Source organism: Cervus canadensis, chromosome 21 (assembly GCF_019320065.1).
Source record: "Cervus canadensis isolate Bull #8, Minnesota chromosome 21, ASM1932006v1, whole genome shotgun sequence".
Taxonomy (NCBI): Eukaryota; Metazoa; Chordata; class Mammalia; order Artiodactyla; family Cervidae; genus Cervus; species Cervus canadensis.
Window position 1 is genome coordinate 33,009,108 of NC_057406.1, and position 25,878 is coordinate 33,034,985.

Genomic DNA, 25,878 nt, shown 5'->3' on the forward strand with positions numbered 1-25,878 from the left:
ACTAAACCTGGTAAACACTACCATTAAAATATCTGGGAGGTAAAGCTGGTGAACAAGTGTCTGACTCTGTGTGAACCAGTAGACACTAAATGGGCTTGTCTGATCTATACAACAGAGCGTTCAACCCAGCGATTTGAGCACATCCTTTCTGCTTCATTGGTCACCAATGGATTTTCTGTTAAGTTCAATTGAGTCTGGCACTCTTTTTAGCCTTTCTCTTTTGAGGGAAAGGCTGATGCTGTTTAAAGGTCTTACTAAAAAGCAGAGCCCTTTGATTGAGAACCTCAAAAAAAGAGTATATCAAGAGCACACCTTTTAATACAGAGCCGCGCACTCCCTTATTTTAAGCGCAGCAAGGGAAGCCTAATTGTCAGAAAGATTTTTTATTAGTTCATCTTTACGAAGTGTGCATCCCCACCGAGGCAGTTGAATCCGGGGAGAAGACTCAGTGAGAACACAGATCCATTGTACAAATTTCATGCGGCCGATGGCCCTGCCCTAATAGCCATTTAGGCAATCAAATATCAGTTTTGCCTTTTTTTTTCTGGTTAGTCCCTACTAACATAGGAAAAAGGCACAGCCTTATAGAAATGTCATGATATAAAAGTCCTTATGTTGTGGGATAATTTTAAAAGATGATTAGGAATCCACTTGTAATAGAATTTTAGTTTGATAAGGTAAAGTGGAAGCAAAATCATCTGATTAATAATTTAAAAAAAATCAAACATCGAATCTTATTGGCTCTCTACTTTTATAATCACAACACAATTAAAAAAAAAATCCACTCAGAGATATGTCTGTCAATTGTCTGTTCTCAGACCCCCTCCCTGCTCTATACCACATGGGGTTAAATCTCACATATAATATTTCTTCAGGCTCCACTGCTGGTTAATTTATTAATAAATCAGATTTGTCCAATGAGAGGAACTGGAGGAATAAAGTAAGGTGTGAGGAGAGAGAAACCTGCTCTTTGCTTCAGGAAGCATCTCTAACAATAGCTGCATTTCCTCGGGGGATCGAGTTCTCACAAGACCCTCTTTCTGAGGGGAGCTGCCACTGGACAGCCTTGGCTCCTGAGTTGTGGTAATACTTTCTCCTCCCTTGGTTCCTCCATCCCTAAAGTTGGCAGCTGCTTCCTATCACTGAAAATCTCCCATTTTAACTATATTAATTCACTTTCTTAAATTTCCTCTATAGAACTATCTGACATGGGCTCTGGTTTCCTGACTGGTGCCCAACTGACACATAGACTACCCCCAATTATTTTAAAACCAGGTCCTAAGCTACTACACCATACTGTTCTAAGGGTTATTTTCAGTTTTTTTTTTTTTAATTTCCTTATTGAGGCATAGCTGATATATAGTATTAGATAAGTTTCAGGTATATAACACAGTGATTCATAACTTTTAAACATTATATTCCACTTATGAATAATACGGGGCTTCACAGGTGGCTCAGTGGTAGAGTGTCCACCTGCCTTTGCAGGAGACTCAGGTTCAATCTCTGGGTGAGAAAGATCCCCTGGAGAAGGAAATGGCAACCCGCTCCAGTATTTTTGCCTGGTGAATTCCATGGACAGAGGAGCCTGGCAGGCTACAGTCCATGGGATCACAAAGAGTTAGACATGACTGAGCGACTAAACAATATTAATAATTATTATAAAATACTGGCTATACACCTAAGGTTTGCTTTCAATTCATTGTGCCCAGAACTTATTGGAGCTCTCAAATTCTAAACATCAAACACTGTGATTAAGTTCTCATATCAGCCCATATACTTTGCTTGATTCTGTTTTTTCTTCTCTCTCACTATTTTTACTTTATTTATTTTTTCAGCTTTATGGAGGTGTAATTTAAAAATAAAATTGTGAGATATTTGGAATTTACAACATGATGATTTGATATCGGTACACACTATAAAAGGATTCCCCTCATCAAGTTAATTAACACATGCATCACCTCGCATATTTATTTATTTCTTTTTTGGTGAGAACATTGAGGTTTTATTCTTTTAGCAAATTTCAATTACACAATACAAAATTATTAACTGTAGTCACCATGTTATACCTAAGGTCTTCAGATCCTATTCATCTTATAATCTTAACATAATTTAAGGCAATATTTCCTGGGACTCTAGTTTTGATTCTCTTTTCTCACTCTGTACAGTCACTCTTAGTGATATCAACCAAACTCTTTAAATACCAGTTTCTAAAAAAATCTACCTCTCCAACCTAGACTTCTACTGAAATCCAGACCTAAATATCTTCTTTTTTAAAAACTAGATATCTTCAAACGAATGTCTTGCATGCATCACAAATTTACTCTGTCTTCAACTGAACTAGTTATATCATCCAGTCAAACTTGTTTCTTTATTTGCTATTAAAATATTAATGTTCCTAGTTACCAATATCAGATACTTTGACATAATCCTAGTACTTCCCCCTTTCCTTTGTATCCAACTGGTCAGTAAGTCTCATAGATTACAGATTTGTAATGTCTCTTATATATTTCCCTATTATCTATTTCTCCTGCCACTGTCTTAATTTAGAAACTTACTTCTCATTTGGGCCACTTCAAGAGCCTCCTAACTGGTCTTCCTATCCTTTCATCCAGTCCCCCTCAATGCAAACAGATTGATTTACATAAACTGTGAATCTGACTGTTATTCAAATATTTTGTATTTATTTAAAGGATCCCCATAGCATTCAAAATAAAGCAATAAATGGTATATTACAAAGTTTCTTATCTAAGCAATACCAAATTTTCTAGACTCATCACTTCCCCATTCGCTCTATCCACATCAAACTCCTCTCACCCCATGTGTTTCCCTAGTACCTGCTTAATATCATTTATGCTTGTGGTTTGAATGCCACCGTTTACAACTAGTAACTCGATTGTTCTAGAAAGCAAGTTCAATAGTCATCTCCTTTCATTTCAAAATGAAAATGTAGAGAAGAAAAAGGTTAACATATTATGGATCTAAAATGTCAAATGAAATGTGTCAGACCAATGGCTTATAGAGTCTCCTGGATTGGGCTTGGCTTCCTACTCACCATTTTTGTTTTCTACTCTCTATTACAGGTCTGCCTGCATCACTTCTCTACTGGTTCTTCCCTCTACAATTTATCCCCTATCCCTTATAATCTTTGAATCAAGGTCATGGCAACATAAGGAAAAAAGATGCAGGATAAATCAGCCTGCTCCTTGGCTCTCCTTTCTTCCAGCTCATGCCCTTTTCTATCTGAGCTGCAGTCCATTAAGGGAAGACAAAATGAGGACACAAAAGATATATATATCTTTTGAGCTAGAACTGAACTAGGGTATTATAATATGTCTTTGGCTATGCCTTTAATCTTCTCTGAGCATCACATTTGGTAGATTTTATCTTATTCACAGTTATATCTCCAACACTAAGGACAATATAGGCATACAGCAGATACTTAGTAAATATTGCCTAAAGAAATAGCTGAATAAATATTCCTGCCAAAAAACAAGCTGCTCTGGGTCACAAGTAAAAAGTTAGAGGGGCTGCTTTGAGGGTTAAGGATCCAAGACAGAAATAGACCATGGAGAAAAGGAAATATTGGTGGGGGCAGGGGAACCAATTTTGTGGCCAGGAAGACAACTGTATATTGTGGACATTGTTATTAATACCTTGACTATTACCGACAAATCAGTTTTAGTACTACTTTATAACTTTGGAGGACTAAACAATTTAGATGCTTGAGAATAAGTTGTCATGATCATCAAGAAGGACTCAGTGCCACCTTTAAAAATCCCTTTATGTTTCTTATCCTTTCCACCCTCATTGCTCCTTGGACAGCTTGCAATTGGTATTTGAAATAAATAGAAACAATATAAGGGAGCAGATACAGCATCACCAAGGCTTACTGCTTCCTCTGAACAGCATGGGCCAAGTTTCCAAACTGGAGATGAGAGCAGATGGTGGCACTAGTCGTAAAAAACCTGCCCACAAATGCAGGAGACATAAGAGATGTAGATTCCATCCCTGGGTGGGGAAGATCCCCTGGAAGAGGGCATGGCAACCCACGCCCTATCCTTGCCTGGAGAATCCCACGGACAGAGGAGCCTGGCTGGCTACAGACCATAAGGTCACATAGAGTCAGACACAACTGAAGTGATTTAGCATGCATACACGCACAACCACCGTGTCACATGGGTTAACATGATGACACAAAGTCAGAGAGACCTGCCTCTGTGAGCTGACGAAAGAGATGTATCCTTTTTCAAACATTCAAATAACTATAGCTCTCATCAGGCTTCTGTGCTTCTCATCTTAAGTGGAATTGGCCTACTGAAAGGGATGTGCTTGGGTGGTCTTTTTTTAGAGCACACCAATGTGCTCAGAATAACAGAAATATTTTTGACAAAGGTCAAAAAGGCTTCAGGCGGAAACACAAAACAAAGCCTTGTACTTTAAAAAGCAAAACTTGGGAGGATGTTGATTTTGTATCCAATCATACAGCAGAGTATTGAAAGGTACTCTTATCAGCAAATGAAACCATCTGGGCCCCAGTTTTACCGTATAAAGAGGAAACCTAGGCTGCTTAGAAAGCCCGTCAAATTCATACAAAAGAATGTGTACACATACCATATGGTAAGAGAGTCTTTTAATGACTCAAGATACTCCTATTTACTCAGTCTGATAACATGCTAATGGCCAAGTAAAGGCTCTTCTGTTTAAATGCACAGTGATTCTACACAGCCATGCTTCTCCAACTGGAGTGTCAGACTCCTGAGGGTGTGTGGAGCTGGGATGGGGTAAGAGAATACCATGGGTGAGATGGGCCATAACTTCCTGGTGTATCAGACTAGGAAAACAAATTGAAATAATCTGCATAGAATACAAACATTATTTTATTTTAGCATGAACACAGTTATATTGTAAGAAAGAATGCAACATTCACAGACAAGTTATAAATACTAAAAGTTCCCAGAGCATTCACTTTCTTTCTAACACTTCAGAGGACCAAATCCTCAACACTTACATCTGACCAGACAGACTCCAAGGCCCAGCTCAATTTCTAAGCGCCTGAACCCCCTCCAGGGACTTAAGCCACTTCCCTTTTCTCAGCTGCTTTCCCTCCGCACAGCCAGCCAAAGAGTCCTTCCTTGTTCTATTTTTTCACATTTCAATTGGATCTTCCAAACTATTAAAAATCTCATGGAGAACAGGGTCATGGGCTTTCAACCCTTTACCTGTTATTGATTATATGAATTATTACCAGAAGTAGTTTCAAAAATAAAACATTATCGACACTCCAAATGAAAAAGTGCAAAATTAATGTTGATAATACTAAAAGAATGATTGATAACAATTATTGGACTTAACCACTTATTCTGTGACCTCAAAGTATTTTAAAATATTATTTTCATCCTCATTATCTCTCTTGAAATACTTATTGTTAAATTGCATATAAATAATAAAATAATAAATATGAATGAATAAAGACATGAATAAAACTGCCATGAAGGAGGCTGTATAACCCTCAGGTTCTACTAGCTTGATGTGGAGTTTATTCACATTAGTTGCACACTTGCTCTGCTGCTCTTTAAGCCTACCTATTCCTTCTGTTCCAGTATTGCACATTTAGTGTAAACAAGGCAGACCAGGAAGGTATTCTTCTTATTTAGCTCCACAAATCACTCAAACAGCCCTATCTCAGTGTTTGCTCCAAATACAGTTCCACTTCGTCAACTTGAAGTTTCAATGTACGTCTCAACCCGTTACACATCTATTTCTGCTTTTCTACAAAGTCAAAGGTCCAGTCTCCCAGATTCAGGTCTCTCTACTGAAATGTGGAGGAATGAACATCACCAGTGAAACTGGCTTAATTTTCCCAGAATTTTCCACATTATTGATAATCTGAGACAAAATCAGGTGAGAACTGGGTGAGAAAGGTCAGGTGAGATCTTTCAATACTGCTTTGCCATTCTGAACTCTGAAGAATAGAGAATAATAATTCAAAGTAGGACTCATTTGAAATAGAAAAAATATATATGATGTAGAATATAGTATAAATGTATTATTCTATTAAAGTAGATAAACATATTTTTAGAATTATGAACACTTTAATGGCTTTTTCCATCAAAAAAATCAATGTATAAGGGATTTTTAACAACAGAATATGTTTTAATTTTAGCAACTTCTGCTTCTCTTAAGAAAATATATTTAAATGATGACAGCTACCATTTTGATAAACTTTTATATTCTGTATGTTAACACTTCTAGATGTGACTACAGTATTAAACTATTTGTCATGAAGTGACACTGCTAATTGCAGTGCTAGACAATTTTCAGCAAAGTTAGCAATAATAATTTCTTAAACTCGGGCCTCCAGAGTTTCTCAAATCCCTGTGGTGAGGATTGATGAACTGATCTGGCCACAGAAATCTTCCAGAGACACTCTGAAGTAGTTTCAAGTATAAAATGTATGCACTGTTTTATGTAAGGGTTCACTAGTATTTACCGAGGTCAGTTCAGTCGCTCAGTTGTGTCCGACTCTGCAACCCCATGAATCACAGCACGCCAGGCCTTCTTGTCCATCACCAACTCCCAAAGTTTACTCAAACTCATGTCCATCGAGTCGGTGATGCCATCCAGCCATCTTATCCTCTGTCGTCCCCTTCTCCTCCTGCCCCCAATCCCTCCCAACATCAGGGTCTTTTCCAATGAGTCAACTCTTCACATGAGGTGGCCAATGTACTGGAGTTTCAGCTTCAGCATCAGTCCTTCCAATGAACACCCAGGACTGATCTCCTTTAGGATGGACTGGTTGGATCTCCTTGCAGTCCAAGGGACTCTCAAGATTCTTCTCCAACACCACAGTTGAAAAGCATCAATTTTTCGGCGCTCAGCTTTCTTCACAGTCCAATTCTCACATCCATACAGGTACAAAAGGAAATTCTTTCAGGTTGCAGTCATTCCAGAAATAATACAGCTGATAAACAAAGATGAAATCTCACCAAATTAACACACTACTTCTGATAATTTTTTTTAAATTGTGCAATAAGAGATCCTTGAATCATGACACTAATATTGTTGTTGTTCAGTTGCTAAGTCACATACAACTCTTTGTGACCTCATGGACTGCTACGTGCCAGCCAGGCTTCCCTGTCCTTCACTATGTCTGGGAGTTTCCTCAAACTCATATCTACTGAGCTGGTGATGCTAATGACACTAATAGGTATGCCAATTAATATTTTTTGAAACAAAATGAGTACTCTAAAGTTTGTGGTAGGGACTTCCTTGGTGCTCCAATGGTTAAGACTTCAAGCTCCCAATGCAGGGAGCCCGGGTTCCATCTCTGGTCAGGGAATCCACATGCCACAATTTAGAGTTCGCATGATACAACTAAAGATTCCACATGCTGCAGCGAAGAACATCGAAGATTCTGTGTGCCACAACTAAGACGCAGTATAGCCAAATAAATAAATACGTAATGTTTGTGATCTCCTTTCAAATGAAGCTAAAGGATAACACGAATAAAGTAGTCCAAAATCTTTCCATGCCCACTGGTTCTTCTACGACCAGCCCCAAGTATATCACCTGCTAGAGTGTTGCTGTCACATTGACTTCCTTTTCATTCAACCCAGCTCTTCTTCAGCCCTGGGATTTATATGTGCAAATCCCTCTGCCTGGAGGGGTCTCTCCATGGCGTTGGGCAGGACTGGCTCCACAGCATTGTTCACATCTCAGACACATCTTTGTTGTACAACTTAGCAAATAAGGTCCTTGCCTGGGCCCAGGTCTTCTTTGTCACCGAATCCTCCATAATTTCTTCTTTTTAATGGTTAATGTAGTGAAGTACATCCATAACATAAAATTTAGCACTTTAACCATGTTTCAGACAGCAGCTCAGCAGTGTTAGATATGTTCACAATATTGCACCTGTCATCTCCAGAATCCTTTGCATCATGCAAAACTAAAACTTTGTGCCCGTTAAACAAGCTCCCTTCCCTCTGCACTCTAGTCCCTGGCAACTACCATTCTACTTTCTGTCTCTAAGTTTTTAACTACCCTAAGTATCTCACATAAGTGAAGTCCTGTAGTGTCTTGTCTTTTGGTTAATGATTTATTTCACTTCACATAATGGCCTCAAGAATCATCCATGTTGTGGCACATGTCAAAACTTCCTTCCTTTATAAAGCTGATAATAATTCATTATATCACATATACCAGGTTTTGTTTATCTATTAATCTATCGATGGATACTTGAGTTGCTTCCATCTCTTGGCTATTGTGCTTAATACTATTATAAACATGGGTGTATAATTATCTCTATGAGAGCTCACTTTCAGTTCTTTTGAATATATACACAGAAGTGGAATTGTTGGGTCATATGCAGTATTTTGGCTACCTGATGTGAAGAGCTGACTCATTTGAAAAGACCCTGATGCTGGGAAAGATTGAGGGCAGGAGGAGAAGGGGACGACAGAGGGTGAGATGGTTGGATGGCATCACCGACTCAATGGACATGGATTTGGATAGACTCTGGCAGTTGGTGATGGACAGAGAGGCCTGGAGTGTTGTGGTTTATGGAGTTGCGAAGAGTCGGACACAACTGAGTGACTGAACTGAACTGATGATAGATCATATGTTTAATTTTTGAGAAACTGCCATTCCATTTTTCATAGCAACTATACCATTTTACATTCCCACAAACATTCCAATTTCTCTACAACTTCGCTGACACATTATTTTCTGGGTTTTTTTCTAATACTAGTCTTCTTAATGAACGTGAGGTGACTCCAAACTTCCTTTCTAGCATACATATCCTTTTTCTCTTTTATTCATGTTTTAAATTTCTTACTGAGACACTTTTTGAGATATACTTGCTAAAAAAGATTAAGATGTTGATCTAAAAGATGTGATAGATTCTTTCTGAAATGTTTCTGGTATAGTCTATCATTAAAATAGAAAGCAGAGTCAATTAAAATTGAATACTCTGTTCAGTGAGCAGTAGCTTTGAATGCAGAGCTGAAATAGTTCTCTATTATTTCTGCAGAAGCCTTAGAACTTAGTTCTGTCAAATCTGGAGAGGGGTCTACTCTTTCACTCACTAACTCAGACAATCTTTAGCTAACTATTTAACCCTAATTTCCTTATGCAAAAATGGAAATAAAAGAACTCACTTATGGAGCTGGGCTATATATTTGTGTGAATATTAAATGACCATATCTGGGACATGGAAGGCATTCAAGAAACCATAGATATTATTTTTTATTATACAACTGATTATCCCCTACATTGTTCAATGAGAAGATCCTTGCACAGAGTCATGAAATTTAAACACCATCTATTACATCTTTTATAGGGTATGAACTAAATGAAATCTAAAAAATTTATAAACTTGCTCATTAAGTCATGTTTTCCTGCTTTATAATCTGTATCTCTTTTCTTGTTTTAATTACCATTGTATCCCCAGGTCAAGCAAAAGATTTACCACATAACAGATATTTACCACCTAAGAGTTAATATCCCTGGCAGTGATCCTAACTATGCCCCTGGCTAGGATTCCACAAATTGTCCACACTTTTGAGTGGGGTTCTGTGTGGGAATATTCCAGCAACTCCTAGAAAAGAGTTAAGAGATTGAGAGAAATTTTGAAGTCTTTCTATCTAAGAAGTAGTCCCAGATCATTAGCAGTTTATAGAGAAGCACTGAGTAAGAGTGGCCTTTTGGTAACTAGGTTGAAAGAACTGCTTAATTTCTTTCCACTATACTTAAAGTATCATTTTTATTGTTATTAAAAATTGCTAATGTCAACTGAATGAACATGTTACCCAGTTCAAAGCAGCCTAAACTGCTGAGGTAAGAAATTATAATGATTAGTTATTAGAGGGAAAACCATTACATGAATGCAATGGGGAGTTACAGAGCAACAAGTAGATAATTTCTGTCTAACTACTGGGTAATTAATGCAGTAAGAAAATAACATGTACATATTGGGAATGAAGAATTATAGATTATTTGCACTTATTTTCTTTCTGTGGCAATTAAATTAACTATCTTTGATTTCTCACCTGTTACCATGGTTATTTTCGGTGATTTGGGTCATTAATGTCTTGAATATAACAGTTACATTAAAATTACAGCTCTTTCAACTTTGCAAAAAGATTCTGAAGCTACTGTGAAAGAGAAAGCGGTTGGCTTACGGAAAAAGAGCTGCCTGTTGAATGAAACTGTTTAATCATCTAAAAGCTAAGAAGTCCCACCCTTTGTTCCTTCGTGATTTTCCCTAGTAGCATCACTGAGATTGTGTTCACCTAGGATTGCAATGAATTGGCAGGTGTTCTTGGGACAGTAAATTCTAACTAGTCCTACTTATGTTGTTAATACTTCCTCTCAATAATTAGAATGAGTTTTCTCCACCTCACTCTCAAAAATTCTGGAAAAATAATATATATTAAATATATGATGAAAAACATATAACTGAAACAAAATCAACCCTTAATTCTCTAAAAATAAATGTGAAAAACAGACTGATCTCTGGTGGAGCCATAATAACTAGTTCCTGTTCAGGACGTGGAACATTGCCATGAGCTTTCTCTTCAGAACAAATATCCCAGTATTGATGGCTTGGTGCTGACTAGATGTGAGGGAAAATCCTAAAAAAAAATCAAGGCTCTACTTTACTGATTTAGTCATGAGTTAGAGAGTTCTCCCTCACCCACCTCTGGCGGTGCCCTTCACCCCTAGGCTTAGTGGATGTCTCAGTCACCCAGGGGTGAGGGCACAGCCAGAGGTGGGTGAGGGAGAACTCTCTAACATATGAGGTACACAGCAGGGCCTCCACTTTCTCCAATCACATTTTATAGAGAATATGTTATCCTTGAAAAGCAGACAATAATAAATACCTTGCCTTAACTGAACTCCAGGTCTTAAATCTTCTCCAACAGCTCTCCTCCAATAACCTGGGTGGACAGGTTATATGTGTCAAGACAGGAATCTGACAGTCTGATTCACCACATCAAATCAGAGATTTGGGTACCCTCTGTGGAGCTTTACCTGAATGAACAGAGGAGCCCAGAAAATGGAGTCTTCATTTTCAGTAAAGAAACTGGAGGGGCTTCTTCTCTGCCCATATTTCTTGCACCATGCTATGCACAATTTTAGACCTCATCTCAAGAATGCAGCAACACCTAAAGCAACTGCTTTTACACTTCTCTTTGACCTCATGCATGCTAAGTCACTTTAGTCATATCTGACTCTTTGTGACCCTATGGACTGTAGTCTGACAGGCTCCTCTGTCCATGGGGTTCTCCAGGCAAGAATTCTGGAGTGGGTTGCCATGCCCTCCTCCAGGGTATCTTCCCAACTCAGGGACTGAATCAGAATCTCTCTTATGCTTCCTACATTGGTATGCAGATTTTTTACCACTAGCATCCTCTTTGATCTCAGGAGAGTACAGAAAAGTGTTGAAGCCAGGCCTTGAGATGTTGCTGGAACAGAGTGAGATATGATGGCAGGCTGAGAGATTATCATGCCTTACTGTGGAAAGGAACATTGTAAGAAAAATGATAATACTCTACATATACCTGTAGAACTGGAAAGAATGTATATGGGAATAGGGTAAGTGCTTCTGCATAAGTGAAAGCTTTTCTTCTGTGGATTCATTTATTCTTTTACACAACAGATATTTCTTAAGAACCTCTACCTGATACACACTGTTCAGCAAGTTAGGAAATCAGTGGTGAGCAAAATAGTCAAGGTCCTTACTCTTATCAAGTCTACAGTCTTACAGATTAAAATAAAATTAGCCAAACCATTGTATTAATATCAATTATAAACTGTAAAAATGTTCTGGGAAAACATTTAGGATATCCAAACTTAGGATATCCAAAGTCAGTGAATTATTCTATACAAGCATATAACAGACAGAATGATCATATCTGGAATATCAGAAAATACACTCCTCAGCAAATGTCATTTTAGCTGCTCTGAAACATATGAGTCAGAAGTGAAGGGCTTCATAAGCAGATAGAAAAGGAAACTCAATGACCCAAAGATGAGAAGGGAGAGCACCATGGGTATGAACATGAAGGATTGCCATTCTGTTGAGAGTGCAGAAAGTAAGGAAGAGAAGGATCATACAGAGTCTTGCAAGCCAGTGTAAAATTGTGGTCTTTATCCTAATCACAATGGAAAGCCATTGATAGGTCTGCACTAGGGAAGACTTACACCTGCATTTTTAATCTCTTTGCAGGTACTGAGTACCGACTAGAACACAAGGTGGCAAGAATGGTGAAGGAAGATTCTCAACTGGTAGGTTATTGCAGAACCAGGAAAGACAGCATCTTGGCCCAGGATGGATGGTGGTGGACATATTAATAAACAGAAGCTGATGGATGAACAATTAGGCATAAAATTAACCTAGGATATCCGAAGTAAGTAAGAGGGAGGGTGACGCTTGGTTTCTGGCTAACACAAGAAGATGTGGATGGTGTCATTTGTTAAGATGAGGAGCATCAATGAAGAATCAAGTTTGGGTGGATGAAGAAGAGTTCAGTTTTGCATTTGAAGGTCTAAAGGACAGCGGGGGAATTTTCTTTCATTTTCATGATTGATACCATGAAAAGAAAGGTCTAATCAAAAACTCATAAATCAAACTCAGGGTGAAAGAGGAGAATCTCTGACTCTGTCTTATTGTTTGTTTGTGAGTATGTGTGCTCAGTCACTCAGTTATGTCCGACTCTTGGCAACACCATAGACTGTAGCCCAGCAGGCTCTTCTGCCCGTGGGGTTTTTCAGGCAAGAATCCTGAAGTGGGTTGCCTTTTTTTCCTCCAGGGGATCTTCCCAACTCAGGTATTGAACCCGCATCTCCTGGAGCTCCTGCATTGCAGGCAGACTCTTTACTGCTGAGCCACTGAGGAAAAGTATTGTTTGCTTACTTCTATTAACTGTAAAGATAAAAACTAATAACTCATGTCTGTTATTTTGATTTGGTTTTTAAGCTTAAAAATTGTTAAAGCTTCATTCATGGAATGAAGTTACAGGACTTTAAAGCTGGAAAAGGCCATATATTAATAAACAGTATACAGTTGAAAAACATGGTCCCTCAAAGCTTGCAATTTACTCAGTGAGTGAATGATAATGTTAGAAAGCAGCCAGAAGTCTAGTGAGAACCAGAGAAGCTTTCTTCCTCTGACAGGGACAGTGTGGCTCCTAGCCTGGCTGACAGCCCACATCACTAGGGGGCTGGGGGTTGGGAGCAGGGGAAGGATCTTATACACGCACACGCTTGGCCCCACTCCTTAGCTTTTCCAGTCAACCTGGAGTGACCTAAGGATCTGTACTTTTAAATGCCTTCCAAGTGACTTGATGATTGACCAGATTCAGTACCCCGTAAATACACCAGGTATCCCATATCAGCTCTCCTTGGGGGCGTCTCAGGTGGTACTAGTGAGACAGAACTCACCTACCAATGCAGGAGACACAAGAGACACCAGTTCAATCTCTGAGTCATGAAGATCCCCTGGAGGAGGGCATGGCAACTCACTCCATTGTTCTTGCCAGGAAAATCCCGTGAACAGAGGAACCGGACAGGCTATAGTCCATGGGGTCACAAAGAGGAGGACACAAATGAAGCAACTTAGCACACAGGCACACACCAGCTTTCCTTAGGCCATTTTATAAGATTTTTAAACTGATATTTAAAAAACAAATTGCTTTTTTCCCCTAAGTAAATGCTTCCAGTTTAGTAAGACAACTAAAAGTGTTCGTTATGAAAAGTATTCATCACTGGAGTGAACTCCAAGATTTTAAATTCATTTTGAGGTACATGTGAATGATAAGAGGCTTCTTAATTTCTGTGGAGAAAGAAATTATTTCCAGTACAAAAAGTGATCCAATATAAATATCTCCCTTTTATAAAACAATAATCCCTTGGCTGTATTAAGATTCTTCTAGAAGCTTAAAATAGTTCAATACTCCTAAGAGTAAATGTTTAATTTTGGTATTTTACTTTTAAGTGTTTGGGTTTTTTTTTTCTTTTAATAAAGATACAGTAGGTCCAAATAAGTCCAATTTATTCTTTGAGGATTATAAAGCACTCAAAAGTATAAAAAAATGGATATTTTATAGGCAAGAATGAACATTCATGAGTACCAGATTTTATAAAGAATACAAATGATAGTAACTTGGAAAACTGAGCAAAATTCAACAACGACAACCAGTGTAACAGGAAACAATCCCTTAGGTATTGATAATCATCCTAGACTTTGGGGAAAGGAGTCATGAAAATCAAAGTTAAGTGAGGCAGTTACACAGGTCTTGGAGAGCTGCATGAAAAAGGCGTGGGGACAGTAGGTAGGGACTGCCACATCTGGCTTTAGTAGACAGATGAATATGGTGAGCTATTTTCGTCTGACTGACCATTATGCCACAGAAACATGCAAATGCTTTCCTGGTTTCTTTCTCTTCAGATTCCATAGTACCTTTGTTTCTCTCTGTTCCTCCTCCTCCCTCTCTCTCTCTTTCTCTCTTGGTGGCCATTAACTATACTGACAGTTTGACAGGCTGAAATAAGGAAATAAAACACTTAAACATTGTTTCCTGATGTATGCATTCATCTCTCCTGCCAAACACAGATATTGAGGAGATACTTCACTCCTCCTGTCAGCTTACTAAATTACAGCCCAGCTCGCAGGTCTCTCAATCTAAGTGAAGCTCCCTTCCTTCCAGAAGAATATGCAAGAGCTTCCGTCTTTTTGCCGAAATCCTTTATCATTTTTAATAGTGAATCTTCTTAAGCTATGGCTGGATCTCTGGAAGGGGCTGATTATCTTCCTACTTTTTAAAAGCTGCCAGCATTCAGTTTTATTTTTTAGAGTGCTTTCACTTAAGCAAGGGCAAAAGAATCCTGAACCTGGTTAAAGGTTTCTTTCTCAGAACCAACCAAGAGTTTCAACTTTTTAAAACTAGATACTCATTAACCTGACACTGATTTAACCCTAATTCTCTTGCCAGGTCCAGTGATAGAAAAAAGGTTGATCAGGTTTCTGACATCCCCAATACATGCCCGACCACAAATAATAGAAGCTTCTGCCACTATTATTTGCATGTGGCAACTAGACTTTTCTGTTCAGCAAACTTTGAAAACCTTACAAATTAATAATTAACTTCTTCCAGCGGTGGATGCTGTAGATTAAATTTTGAGAGAATAGTAGCTAAGAGGGAGGCATTAAAGGAGAGAAAGCGACTTTCAATTGATTATTTACCTCTTTTTCACCACCATTAACATGAAGAAAAAATTTCAAGGTGAAATATTCAAGAATTTGAAACAAAAAGAATAATAGAAGTTAACCTCTAAGACTTTTTCTTTGCTTCATTCTTTTAACTGCATTTATCCAGTACCTACTCCATGCAGTGCTCAAGTGTATATTCTCTGAAAGATGCTGAGGACAATCCCACATCTCCTGTCTGGTTCCCAAGGTACTTGCAGTCTAGAAGAGATGCCACACTTATAAGTAAGTAGAACACAGGTGGAAACTATTTCCAAGTGGAGCTAGAAATAAAATGTGATGGAAATTCAAAGAACGAAGAAAGCAGCCCTACCCCCACCACCCACACTGAGAAATTCACAACACAGTCTCGCTAAAAGATCAAAAAATTTCCTCTCCAAGACTTACGTATTTTACTGTAATTCCTTGTGTTTTTGTTGCTGTTGTTCTTACGTATGTTGTCTGTTAGGCCATAAAATCTGTGAGGCCTTGTGCTTTGACTAGTTTGTTCATGAATATATTTTCAAGAACCCAGTAGGCTGCATGTAATGTGTTCCCAATAAATATCTGTTGAATGGGTAAGTGAATCATCCTGTGATGATAAGTAGTGAATGAATCTGAATCTTCTGAGGAAGATTTTCTGAATTTCTGATTGATATTAATTCCTTATCTCATTGAAGACCACCAATAAGAAAGAAGACTTGTATAAAGTTGCTGGACACCCCAATGATCATAGATACCATATTCAATTAGCACAATTGCCAAAACAAGCATGACCAAACGACAATTTTTGTAGAGCTGAGGGTTTCGTTTTACTTTTTTTTTACTGCCCCTCTTTTGCAATATGACCACCATCAGTGATTACAGGATTAATCACAGAGGTGAGTAAATCTCCCTGCAGTGTTTCTGTCTCCTCTTTGCTTCATATTTTTCCCAAGAAATAATACTTTCAAAAATACCCTTGCACCATCTTCCAAAAATTGTAATCCAGTTATTGCTAGTATAAATTATCCATAGAAGTGAAAGGTTACTATAGTAAAGATTAGAAAAATGTAAAGATAAGTCATTCAGAAAATCCACTTGCAGAATACTTTCACCAAATGAGATTAAATTCTTTTACAATAAACTATTTGGTATCCAAATCCTTTTGCTTTATCAAAAGTTGCCTGAAACATTAGCTACTATTCATTAAGCATTTATTTATAAGCGCAGCACAAGGTGCTGCATGAATATTTCTTCACTCAAGCCCCACAATTACCTTTTAAGAGAGAAATTTTATCCCCACATCACAGATAAAGAAATTGAGGCACTGAAAGATTACTCTGAAAGTTGAGGAATCCAAGTCCACCCTGCTTTGAAGCTCCAAATCATTTCTATTCTTTGCTCAGCACTCATTATATAATGCAGTGATTGTGTTTATTTTGGCTTAAAACTCACAAATATTTCACAAGAAAATTCTTCTCAGTAGTGGTCATAACTTAGCTCTTTCGAGTTAGTATCACACGCAAAATTCAAACTGAGTTACCTGGCTTGAAAAAATATACAAATTATAGCATTTGCTATCTCATGAAAAAGTCTTAAATGTCTGATTCAAAAATGCCATTGTGATTATAAGGTGGCAAATTATGAATGAGGCTGGTGGGGGAGAAGCGCTGAGAACTGGGTCTTGCATGGGTTTCATGGGTAAGTTAGGACATATGCAATAGGATTTTTTGACTAATTTCTAATTTCTCCTACGTGTGCCTCTTCTCTTGTTTTCTCCCACTATTTTCTCAAATGTCTTGGCAACATATTAATATATTACCCTTTAAAATGTTGGGAAGAGTACTTTGGGGAAAATTACTCTTCTTGTTCTTCCTTAACCATACATCTGGGGTGATATATGAATAATTCTGATCCCCAACATTGCACTCTTTCTACTATAATATATTGCCTTCCAGTAATTTCTTCTGGTTTTAAAAGTCAAAAGAAACTCCACTTTTGCCATACTCCAAAACCTTTTTCTAAATTTAATTCATATATTTGATCAAGGGATTAAAAAAAGGCTAAAACTTTTGTCCTCAGTCTCTAAAACACCAAAATGATTCTATGCATATCCTCCCCTTGACCAAAAAAGACATTTGAAATGCAGTGAAACAAAAAGACGATCTCTTTTTACCACACTTACATCTTTCCTCAATTTTATTTTAAAAATATTTACTCATAATAACACTAGATCTTTATACCATATGATATGAAAAACAAAAGTAGGGGAGTGAAAAATGGAGAGAACTAGTAGAATTGCAAGGACAAGAAAAAGAAGGAAGAGAAAAAGAGAGAAGAAAGAGGATGCTGAGAAAATAAGAGGAGTAAGACAGAATCTTTTTGTTTTGTCCACATCTTTTGGTTAGAGGTTTGCTTTGAAATAAAATTGTTTCTTTCAGTGCTCAATGATATTTTATTTCTAGGTAACTCCCTTCTGAAATAGGATAATTACAGAGGCAATTAGTCTAGCACACACAGGATGTCACTATTCCCTTATATAAATAGAACTGGCACGCATGTTTCAGGCAGAGAAAAATATCTGTGAAGACCAGATTTCAAAATGTAATAGAATTTTGTGCTATTTTGCCAGTTTGGGTTAAACTTCCCTATTGTCATCATCCTTATTTACTGAACAGCCTTTATGTTCTATTATCATCATAGAAGCTCTCTATGTAACTAGGAAGGTCTACTCAAATCATAAAGAAAACAATCCAAAATGAAAAAGTATTATGACATAAAGTAACTGAACAGGAATAAGTAAGGTCTTATTAGCAAGGCAAATACAGATAGGAAAGAGGGAGCTGGAACTGAAAAAGCTAATTCTATATTAGTTTAAACAAATGTTCTAACCTATGCAGTCTCCTAGGTTTTTTGTGCGATGACTTTATTTTACATATTCAGACTTTGGAAATTAGTAACTAGCACCCTTCTGACAACCAAAGGCTTCATAGCACAAGAGCTTTTCTAAAAGCTGAATATATGTAGCACTGGGTATCATGATCCAGTCCCGGGGACACACATGGAATTCACAGGAAAAGTTGTTAAATCATTAATAATGGCATCCATTTTAGCCTGAAACTCCTAACTACTGATTATTGCTTGCCTATTTATCAAAACCAAAATGATAAAGTGCTCTTCAAAAGAATAAATTGCCATATCTAGTACTAAATACATATTCATAGAGGGCACTTTGTCCTCTTGATGGTGACTACCCAGGATGACAAAACTGCAAGACACTGATGACATGCTAACATCTATGGTTCATTAGCTCCCCGTTTACGGCGGTAACAGTGAAAGCAAGGTCTTTAGGGCAGATCCTCATATTAATCAATACATTCGTCTCTCTTCTATGGCCATAAAGTATTACCCTCGGTTTGAGCAGCTGTCTCAAATAAGGTTTGCCATGGGTCACAACAGTGTCTGAGAGAGATACATAGTGACCATGAATACAGGGAAAAACACTCAAATTTTATTTCCTACTAACGATGGTCACCTTGCATTCTCTTCATGCACAAAGCACTGCATACTGCCTACAAATAAACCTAGTAGAGTGTGTGCTTCAGCCATGGGGTTACTCCACCTGGGTTTAAAAATTGGCGCCACCTCTTACAAGCTGTTGAGTCATAGTAAATTACTCAATTTCTCTCAATTCCCTCAGCTGAAAAATGAGTATACAAGTACCTACTTCACGAGGTACTTAGGAAGCTTAAATTAGATACTACATGCAAAGATCAAGAACAAAATCTGGCAAAACGAAAAGTCCTCAGTAAATGACAGTTGTTATAACATTCTGTAACTTATAAAAAGTGATGGAGTTTTTCTGATTTTACATCTGTGTGTGTGTATTTAAATCAGGAAAGCTTGCATTTAAATGTAAGCTCCTGTAAGAAGATGCAGACATTTCATTGGTGGCGAAAGTCTACAGGATAAGTTAACTGAGGTTTATAAAGCCTTCTATCAGCAGTAGCATCATCCCCTAGGCTAGTCTGTAGGGCAGTCTCTTTGGGGTTTCAATTTGGCTTACCTGAGTATACTGCAGTGGCACGGCAGACACGGGCTTTCTTCTACAACGAGTCCAAGACTACCACTGATGACGTAGGGATGGGCAAGGGATGAAGTGATCTCCCTTCCAGAAGGTGAACCATGGCACCGAGAACTTCTTAAAAGAACTTTTTTTGGTAAAAGATCATTGGCTTTACTGCTTCTATCTGACCTTTCTGCCCTATTTCCCCAGGGAGTTTGCTAGTGGGTGGGTAAGGGTAAGTCAGCTTTGCAGCTAAGCCAGCTAGGCAAATAAGTTGTTTTGACTATAGTGCCTACAAATATAGAGATACGTGCATAGGTATATTCTTTCCATGCATGCACCAGGATAACTCCAGAAAGTATGATAATTCAAAGTATATTACAGATTAAAGAGGAACACATTAGGATGTTTCCTTCTCCGTAACAACCAAATAAATCATGTTTGTTATTACAAGTCACACACACCCACACATATACAGTGGTTTCAAGTCTCAAAATCTTTTCACTTGAGGATTGCCTGATGAGACTGAGTCCTTTTGGGCAGGAGAGGAACCTCTAGGTTTTAAAATTACTGCTCTTAAAAAAAAAATAATAAAATAAAATTACTGCTCTTGTATCAATATTTTCAGCTACTGTAACAGCTGATTTGGGCTGACTATATGGGTAACCAGATCAATTGTGTAGACATTAATACTTAGGAGGGCATGTGGAAAGGGAATCAGCCAAAACACCCTATGAAATGGACTATAAAATCACTGTCAGAATGGACATTATCAACACAATAGAATTCTTCACAGCCCAGTTCTTCTTTACACAAATGAGGGCATAGAACAATTCAAATCAGCTCTGATGCCAGGACTGTGTGATCAGGTAGCGTTAATAACCAAGAGTAGCAGAAAATTGCCGTGAATCTGGCCGGTCAGTTATATGTTACTCTTTCCTTCTAACTCAGCATTTTAAATGACTTTGGTATTTAACAATTACTTGGATCTAATATGACCAGTTATTCAGAGACTTTTTCAAATTCTTTAGGATCTCAGAAAATCACAGCAAGTTATCAAGGTGAAAAAATAAGGGCTATTAATATAACAGCATTATATACATAATAAAATGTCCTGCTCCACCAGTAAAAACCAAATGATTTGCAAAACTCCATTCCTCACACAAATGCAAAAAACAAAAATGTAATTAAATACTATTAATTCTATTGTGCCAAGTCACTTGAGTCATGTCCAACTTTGTGTAACCCTATGGACTGTGGCCTGCCAGGCCAGGCAAGAATACTGGAGTGGGTTGCCATGCCCTCCTCCAGGAGATCTTCCTGACCCAGGGATCAAATTGATGTGTCTTATGCCTCCTGCATTGGCAGGCAGGTTCTTTACCACTTAGCACCACCACGTCATATAAATATACTATTACAAAAGTATATACATACAAATAGTTTCTATTCTATTCTTATCTTTATCTTTACCTACTATCATCTAAATATTGAAAAATTTACTGGTGAAACGATGTCTACCTAGATTTTCTGAGTTAGTTTTACTAATTCTTTTCTGCTATTTTCTCTGCTTTTTCCCCTTTTTCCCCTTCTCTCTCTCACTTGTTTCTTGATTTTACTGGGCAAAAATTAGTTATAATTTAGCTTCTTTTTTTTTTTTTTTGCTACATACAGTTTCACTTTCCCCTCTCACTCCTTTTTTCTGCCATCACCCCTGGAAGATAGCCATAAGTCACGCTGGAGAGATGCCAGGGTGTCCTGATCTTCCACGGTCTGAGTGCCTCCGTGTATATCTCTGTGAGGCTTACCTAAGTCACCACTTACAATATTGAGTAGAAAGTGCAGGTTGGAATAGTCAGCATTTATAAGTCAGCTGGTTACATGATACAAAAATATATAGCCAACTTCAGAATTTATAGCAATAACATTTATGTATCGTGTTACTCCTAGAACAATCCAATTTATAAAGTGCCTATTGTGTATACATAAGGAACAATCATAAATCATTTACATTAAACAGTGTCAACTAGCAAAACATGACTTTCCCCCTAAATTCTGCACACTGAGATTAATGAGGTTTTTGAAAGGAAGCACACTAAAAAAAAAAAAAAAAGAAAGAAAAAAAACCCAACCAACTCTGATTCATCCTAGGCAGATAACATACCCATATAAAGGAGCAGGTGTCTGTAGTATGATTTAGAAGACCTATGGAACATCTCTGGAAAATATTAACCTTCTCTGAAGTAGAGAGCCGTCCATGAACTGAGCTAGAAATGTGGCAAGATACCAAGTCTGTCATCAACTTCAAGCTTTCTTTTATTTCCTTCTCAGTAAAGAATGGAATTACAACAAATAAACACAGAACACTTTAGGCCCTATTTGACCAGTTGTCTGACATGTTTTCATCTACAGGCACTGAGAGAAAACCTGAGAAAGAGCATGTAGATTACCTGCTTTGTCTCTTTCACTCCTAGTTGGAGAAAAATCCCTCTCAGTGACGAAAGCAATCAAGAGTCCTAAAGTGAAAAGCAAATATGTATGCAGATTTTTCTCCCTCTGTTCACTCCCTAGCTTATCCCTTTCAGACAAGCAGTCTACAGAAATCTATACTTTAGGGTCTTGAATTAAAACCCATTCCTTCTCTCTAAAAAGTCCTTCAAATAAATAATATGGAATGTTTTGACTGTTCACATCTGTAAAAGTATTTAATCTTATCTGAAACTTCACACCTACACAACTGAATTGGACATTATATAAGAAAAACACAACGTGAATTTCTCTAGCAGAAATCTGCTTCTCTATCTCTGTCTTTAGAAAGGATTACAGCAGTCATAGTTTCTTCCTGCCTTAACTCACAACCTTAAAAATAACCATTGATTTGTTTTAGCCAAAATGGAAGAGTAACATTTTTATTAAATGTAAAAATGTTTATTCCTTTAGGAAAAAAAACTTCATTTCTCCAAATCTATTAATGACTAATTTCTCTATAATTAAAATGAAAACTGAATCTGAAAAACAGAGACAAATGTATAGCCAGAAAATCTATAAACTAGTTTACACTGAATGAACTACCTGCTGTTTCGTGTTCACAGATAATTGACACTGTGTAGATAGGTTGTAATCTAGAAAGCAAAGCAAAACAAAAACCATAGAGAGAGAGAGAGAGAGTGGTAACTGATCTACAAGCTTCTGAATTGAAATAAGAACTGATGGTAAACTGAGGTTTCCAGGAGAAGGGTTTTAAAAATAACATGCTAATCTGGAAAGGCAGATACACTATGGCCTTTGTAGAAAGATTCTGAACACTGGGCACCCTCCCAAACAGCTGTATTTCACTAGTATTAATTGGTAGGGGAAAATATAATGCACTTCTTCACGACTGAGAGTATTAAACTTAACAAGGAGCAGTGACAACTTACTTCAGTCATAAGCAGATTTCAGTTAAAAAGCTTATCCATTCATGAGGAAGGGTGTTCAAACTTCAGAGGGTTTTGCTTGTGTAAAGAGACAAAAGGGAAGACAGAGAACTTTTCTTCAGTTAACATGTTTATTCTCTAAAATTATCTGGTGATCTCGGAATTCTTTCCTATTTTTGATTCCTTGAGAAGAAAAACTCTTGTGCTCAGTGAAGCAATTTAAAAATCCAGGCTAACCCCTTCTTCTTGTCAATACACTGAGAAAACTATGTAAAAATAAAGCATAATTGCGTCTCCCATCTGGGTTGCTGCCACTGTAGTCTCTGCATTCTTACAAGTTGTTTTCTTCCCAGTATTAATGAAAAATAGACAATGATTATGTAAGCATTTTTAAAGTACTGGTGTGTCCTATGATTGACCTACCTATATTTTTCACCAGTTCTCTCTAGATTTTTCTAGTAAAATAAATTTTAAGGAAATAACTGACACTTCACCAAGATGTTCTAAAAAATATGACTAGAAAGAAAAGAAATCAGCAACTCACAAAGGATTTGGGGTCAATTATCAAAAATACTTTATAGACCTGGTTAACATTTTTCAACTGAACTGACTATACTGAAAGGATTTATGATACATGTAAACAAAGACTCCCAAAACAATAAAAAATTGTTGATTCAACATCGAAAATGTTCTTTTTTTCCTAATGGAAACCTAACATTGCCAGTAGGAAGTTCTTAACTTGAGTAAAAGATTTTTCCTCTTTTCCTTCTACAAAATAATAGCTAAAGAAATAGCTTCAGGCTGACGTACTACATTTCCACTTTAGCTAATAAGAAAATATAACTTCTTTTCCATTTCTAACTTGATAACATCATTTAAACAATTAGCTAAGGATTGAGTATACACAAAATAAGTAAATTTTGTTCCTTTATTCAGGAAATGCCAGAAACAACAAATTTTCCTATATGGCTATGGATCTCAGTGTTGGGTTTTGAGGGGTATTTTGGTTCTAGAAGGTATTGATTCAGTGTTACTTTCAGAATATCTTAACCTGGAGTCCATATATTGCTATTAAATCTATAGGTTTTTGGAATTATATGTAAATTTTCATGTAATTATATGAATTATGTGTAGAATATACACACCATTGTGATTTTTCCTACAGCCAATCATTCTGTTTGACTACCCAGCATCCATGCACCCTCTTTCTGTGAACAGGACCCCATTTTCCTCTGTAATTCAACCTTAATGCCTAATTCATGGAAAATGATGAAGCTGACTCTATCTCCTCCTCCAAGAGAGATGCTGTTACTGTTTAGAGGCTAAGTCATTTCTGACTCTGCAACCCCATGGACTGTTAACCCACCAGGCTCCTCTGTCCATGGAATTCTCCCAAGAAGAATACTAGAGTGGTTGTCATTTCCTTCTCCCTGGGATCTTCCTGATCCAGGGATCACTCCTGCATTGGCAGGCAGATTCTTTACCCCTGAGCCACCAGGGAAGCCCAAAAGAGATGCATAGGATGATTCTGTGATCTAACCAACACGAATTAGTACAAACAGATTTTGATAGGTCTTCTGGGAAAGAGTCTCTCTTTTTCTTGTTTGATCTGAAGCCTGAGAGGATGTTATAGCTGAAGCTCTGCTGCTGCCACCATCCTGCTCCCAAATGAAGCCAGAGACTGGGGCTACATTAGTGGAACCTCAGAGATAGAGAAAAAATGAGTCTTGTTTACAGTATTTTAATCCAGAAGTTAGATCTGTGCCCATATTTTCTTTCATTTTTTAAGGAAATACAATAATTTCTTTATTTTTTTAATTATGAAAGAATGATAACATATTTATAAATAGATTTTCTGTACTTTAATAAATAACACACACACATGCACACTCATACCATCTTACTCCACAAATTAGCATAGCTGACTTCTTCAACTTAAATGTTACTGGCATTCTCTGACCTTTTCTACCTAAGGTAAATTCCCCTCTCTGTATTCTTCATTCTGTTCATCCTACCTGTCATTCATCTCATTACCTATTGTCAAAATCATGTGCCATATACTAGTTCTAATTTTGGTACACAGGAATTCAGTCAGTTTTCCAGTCCTTTTCAGTCAAAGTTTGCACAGTACAAGATTACTTTTCAGGAGAGAGGGACAGGGAGAGAAAAAAAGAGAGACAGACAGACTGAGAGAGACAGACAGACAGAGACAGATAGACAGTGAGGGAACAAGGGGAACAAATTTTAAAAACTGAAGATTCAAGTAGAGAGCCATATAGTAAGTTTCATCAATGATGGAGCAAATCAAAATTCTGATTACACACATACAAGAAAATACATTTTAGTCAAGCAAATATCTATAGCATAGATTAGGAGGAAAAGATTTTCATGCATTTTGATCTCCATTTCAACCAAACTTAGCTGACATAATTATGGAGCCCCTCAAAGTAACTGCTGGGGTTTAGTAGCACTTACCACTTCCTTTGAACTGGCTCTATAAATGCCAAGAGTGAGTATTTTAGATTAAATGAATAGATTAATAAACATCTTTGGAATATCCATTATTAAGGTGGATTTATGTTCTCTTGCCAGCAGTAATTCAAGAAAATGCCATGATATTCAAAAAATATTGCACGTCACTCTCACTACTTTGCCAATGTTATGACACCATGCAAGTGTGACAATATCTATATTCTTTCACTGAACTAAGTATACACAAAAGCTGATAGATATTAAACCACTTTAAGTTTGCATGGGCATCAGCACAGGAACCACTCATATTTATAATTCTGATAAATGGCCTTTCATTTGTAAATTTATAGTGTGTCCATAATTTCTTTAGGGAACCAAGAGGTTCATTCAAAAAATTGCCACAACATTTATCTATCTAAAGATGATAGATATGGTTTATGAAATTAAATGTTTTAAAAATTAAAATCATATTGCTAAGAAAAAGGACATGTTCTTTCATGGTTTGCTCACATTTTTAGATGATCACAACTGCACTCTCAGCAGTTACAATATTTAATCTAAATAGAATATTAATATATTTATTAAATATGCCCAAATATATTGTTATACAGTTGTAAGGCATCAGTATGAACTACTGGGCATCAGGTTCACTTAAATTTATTATTTTATTTTCTAATACCATTCCTCTGCAGTAACCT

The 25,878-nt window shown here is 37.2% G+C and overlaps 1 protein-coding gene across 10 annotated transcripts in view; it reads right to left on the minus strand.

Moving 5' to 3' along the window:
• SOX5 (SRY-box transcription factor 5) overlaps positions 1 to 25,878 on the minus strand; it is a 1,099,609-nt gene that overhangs the window by 865,909 nt on the left and 207,822 nt on the right. The gene's annotated exons all lie outside the window — the stretch shown is intronic.